The 4,849-nt window shown below is 44.3% G+C and overlaps 1 pseudogene; it reads right to left on the bottom strand.

Annotated features, from left to right (window-relative positions):
* Window positions 1–3,179: 3,179 nt before the first annotated feature.
* LOC149460411 (uncharacterized) lies at window positions 3,180–4,380 on the bottom strand (annotated as a pseudogene).
* Window positions 4,381–4,849: the final 469 nt, after the last annotated feature.

The following is a 4,849-nucleotide window of genomic DNA, read 5'->3' as shown; positions in this document are numbered from 1 at the left end:
CTCAGAGTATAAAAGATGAATAAATAATACATATATGTAAGTGTAAACGGTGCATGAAAGAGCTTATCTCAGCTATAAACTGTATTTGATTACAAACCTATAGCAAACCAAGCTGATAAAAGGCCAGGATATGCAGGATTATATAAGCACACATTGGAAATGGTTGAACACCTGAGAGGTATAGGAGGAGAAAACAGAAAATTGTTACCAATACTTACTGTAAGTTTCCTTTCCTGGCCTGTACTCACATCAGCTCACCTGGGTTAACTCCTCCCTCCAGTCTCTCAGGACCACCTTTTCCTATCTAATAAAAGAAAGCATCCCCCCTTTCTGTATCTAGTGGGGACAGGCCACTAGGGATGGAAGAAAAAGTTATGCTGGCGTGAGGACAGGCCAGGAAAGGAAAATTACGGTAAGTATAGGTAATAGTTTTCCATTTTCCTGTCCAGTCTCATGTCAGCACACCTGGGATTTGACTTAGCTAATATAGGGCAGGATAGCATAAACTCAAAACTACCGGTAATCTTGCTTAGTGAATATTTTATTTTGATTTTAAAGGGTTCTGACACCACCATTCTTCCAAGCTTCGAGTTTGTAAGGTTTCGCAGGAGCTCCAACTAGCCGTTATACATATACAGTATCTTCCACCAATACCTTAGCAGATGCTGTCCACACAGCTGCCACCCCTCTTGTTGAATGAGCTTGTATAGCTTGTGGAGGAGTCAGTCCCTGTTGCTTACATGCCAGGCTTATCACCTTGGTGATCCAGGTAGCTATGACTCTTGCTGATGCTGCTTCCCCTCTTTTAGGCCCCAATGGTAGAATGAATAAACTATTAGTCTTGTGTATCTGTTGAGAGCGGTGCAAGTATGCCGGGAACTAGTTAACCATATTAAGAGGTCTGAGATCTAGCTTATTTGTTTGTCCCAGACATTATGTGAAGCTTGATAGAACCGACTCCCAATTTACATGAAATTTGGAGACCACTTTGGGAGATAAGGCCAGTGAAGGCTAATGCTACCAGCTCTGACACTCTCCTTGCTGATGTTATGGCTGTGAGAAAGATCAATTTGACTGTTAGAAACCAGAGCGGGCATGTTTCAGTGAGGACAAATGGGAGATGGAACAGAGCCTATGAACTATACCCAAGTCCCAGGCTAGGAAGAGGTCCCTCTTCAGAGGCCGTATTCTTATGGTGGCTCTAAGGAATTGTTTTATTAGTGGCTCATCTACCCACTTGTGACCTTTATTGTGTTGTATGCCAAGCCCATCTTTAGTACTCATTGGAAAAATTCTAGTAATAATACTTGCAGTCAATGGAAAGAATGTTCATTGTAAAGCAAAGGCCGTAAAACTTTTTCAAATCCTGGTGTATGTAGCATTAGTTGTACTCTTTCTTGCCTTCAATAGTGTAGAAATTACCTCCTCCAAGAGACCTTGAAACTGCAGTCTGGCTGATTCAAAAGCCATGCTGTTAGTTAAAATCTCCCCAGATAGGGATAATTCCAGTGGGCCTGCTGTAGTAGATCCCTCTTCAGCGGCTGCCATACTGGCGGGGAGCAGCGGGAACCACGGTCTTTGCAGCCAGAAGGGTAGAATTGTGATGGCAAGGAAGTTCTCCCTCGCAATCTTCAGTAAGGCTTTCAGGATCAGTGGTGAAGGTGGGAAGAGATACACTAGGGGAAAATGCCAAGGAATCCAGAAGGCATCCTAAACTAGTGCCTCGTTGTAACGGAATGTTGACATGAACCTGGGCACTTGTGCATTTTCTGGGATTGCCATCAGGTCCATGAAGGGCGTTCCCCATTTGCTGAAGATTTGTTTCAAGTAACCCCTGTTGAGTGATTACTGCTGGGAAATTTTCAACTTAGCTGATCTGCTGTGTAATTTTGACTGCATGGAATGTTGGCTGCTGTCAAAACCTCCACATGTGCTTCAGCCCAGACAAATATCCTGGTTGCCAACTGCAGAAAAGCTAGGCTTTTGGTTCCTCCTTGTTTGGTTATATAGGCGATTCCCGTCTGGTTGTTCAACGTTAGCTTGACTCGGGCTCCCTGAATCAGATCCTTGAACGCAAGTAAGGCTAGCTCTGCTGCCTGTAACTCTAATAGGTTGGAGTGTCTGGCCTCAATCACTTGTCATCTGCCCTGGATCTGCCTGCCTAGGAAGTGAACGCCCAAGCCCTGGAGGCTGGCATCCAAGGTTATCAGGATCCAGTCTCCTAAGCTGAGAGGCATGCCTTGTGACAAAATCCCTGGTGCTGTCCACCATGCCAATCCCTAGTGCATCTGTCTTGGTATCATTCAGTCCTTAGAAAGGATGTTTTGATAGTACTTTCATGAAATCTTTGCGCAAGGAACGGCTGGCGTCGCTGCTGTGAACATCCCCAAGAGCATCATACAACCCCTTGCTGAAAACGACAAGGATTCCATCACGCTGTTTGCGCAAGCTACTAACTTGGCCACTTTGTGATATGGTAGAGAGATCTGCCCCCTCTTTGTGTCGAAAATAAGACCTAGGTATTCCGTTTCCTAGGACGGAATCAGATAGCTTTTCTGTCTGTTTATAATCCAGCCAAATTGGGATAGCATCTTCAGCATTGTGTCGCCAGCTCGGTGCTTGAGTGGGCCACCACCAAGGTGTCGTCAAAGTAATGGAAGATTTTTATCTTCTTCATATGTATTACTGTGATGGTAGCTAGTAAAATCTTGGAGAAAACACGGGGTGCCGTATTGATTCTGAGGGGCAGATATTTGAATTGAAAGCGACTTTCTACCACCATAAATCTTAGATATTTTTGGTGATTTTTATGCATGCAGATAAGCGTCTGCCAAATCGACCAATATTAGCCCATCTCCTGGTTGCAGAATCGATATAATTGTAAATATTGATTCCATTTTTAATAAAATGGTTCAAAGACCTTAGGACTAAGACTGGTCTGAGATCCCCCGATGCTTTGGACACCAAATAAACTGGTGAGTAAACTCCTTTTCTCTGCTGTCTCAGTTGAACTGGAGAGATTGCATTCTTTTGATGTAACTCGATCACATATCCTCAGAAGCATCTCTGTTTCCTCTGATCTTGTGGCCATTCTGTTTGGACAAAGATATCTGGTGTTTTTTCTCAAAATATTATCTTGTATCCTTGTTTTATTGTCACCCACCTGGAGGGGTGGATGGTCAAAAAGACTTCTCAGCTTTCTTGGCAGTTTTTGCTGCCCTGTGCTTCAGTTCTGTAGAAAGGAGCTTTGTGCCCCTCTCCATTGGGATCTAGCATATTCTCATCCTGGCCTATACAATCTCGTCTCTCAAGCTCTTCTGAGTCAGATTGGCCTGAACAAGCGGTTTGTTGGTCTTTGTGGAAACAGGTCCGACTTCCCTCCAGTGACTTGACAGCCTCCTCTAAGGTTTCTACAGATAACATCCTGCCATTAGATTTAATTTTACAAAGTGCCTGTTTTGAGGAGGCATCTGCTACCCAATGCTGCAACCACAGGGCCCTCGTCGCTGTCACAGAATAAGCCATGAGCCTGCTAGCAGTTTTACCAGGTCTATGACTGATTCTGCCAGAAAGGCAGCCATCAAGTTGAGTTTCTCCAGTGCCGTTATAATTCTGGCTGTCTCTATGCCTGATCTTAGGGCTGTCTCAACATTTATGACCCAGACCTTTAGAGCCCTGGAAATGGAGGTTAGAGCTATGACCGAGTGACAGGCCGCATCTGCGGTTAACTAGATCTTCTTAAGGTCTGCATCTGCATGCCTATCCATTGGGTGTCTAAAGGTATTAGAATCTTCTAAGGTTAGGGACATGTGCCTTCCTAGGTGCTGCAGTGCTGTGTCTACTCCTAGATCAGTCTCCCAAAGGTGGCATCCGTGGCCCTGAATGGGTATAATTTTGAAAAACGATTCTGTATATTTTCCTTTTTTTCTGGCCTCTCCTATTCCTTCTCAAATAATTTGCAGATTTCCATCATCAATGGGAATGTAGCCCCCTGGTTTGGAAAATATCCTTTATTTTTCTGGCTGGGAGTCTTGCTCCCACTCTATGTCCTCCTTAACTGCCATAATGTAAGGATCTATGAGCTGGAAGTTTAGATGGTTCTTCTGATTCCGATGATGTACCTGAGGATATTTAATTCACCGGTGGTGTCTCACTTTTGCTCAGATGTGCTTTTGACTCTAAGGGCTTGGAAGTACTTGCGGTAGAGACCAAATGCATACTCTCAGCCACTAACTCGTGGATATAATTCTTTTTCCTAAGTGCCTCTGCTTCCTTTGCTGTGGCCACATCTCTAATGCATTCTGCACACAAGAGTTTTGCGGGGAAGGATGGTGCTGAACAAGCCCAGCAAAGGCCCTCAGAAGGAAGACCTCTTGTCATTATTGACTCTGACCAGAGATTTACTGCGGCCTGGACTGGCAGTTGCTTGAGGTCTATACCCTGCACATGACCCAGATGTGTGCAGAGAAATTGAGCAGTGGTGGGACTTTTCCTTCCACAAATGTCTTTTTTTAGGACTTCTGCACCTATAAAGACGACACACCTTGTTTGCCTAGTGCACAGCTCCCGTGTTTCTGGCCCACGTAGCTCCTTCCTACCTTTATGATGATCTTTGTGCTCTTTGTGGCTGTGGGGAGCTCATGGCTAAAGTGAGAAAAAGTAAGAATTAAAGAAGAAAGCAATCTCTTCTTTCCCATTCTTTTTTTTTTTTTGAACCGGCACTTTAGGAAACCTTACTTTACCTGGAAGCAAAGTAATGAGTTACTCAGGATGGCAGCAGATTTTAGGAAACATCTGACTCAGGAAACATCCGACTAACAAGCTGTAATTACACACACAAGTGCAGGTC

The sequence above is a fragment of the Staurois parvus genome, unplaced genomic scaffold, assembly GCF_062004578.1.
Source record: "Staurois parvus isolate SC_StPar_1 unplaced genomic scaffold, SC_StPar_1.0 ptg000230l, whole genome shotgun sequence".
NCBI classification, from domain to species: Eukaryota; Metazoa; Chordata; class Amphibia; order Anura; family Ranidae; genus Staurois; species Staurois parvus.
This window is presented reverse-complemented; position numbering and strand designations above follow the sequence as displayed.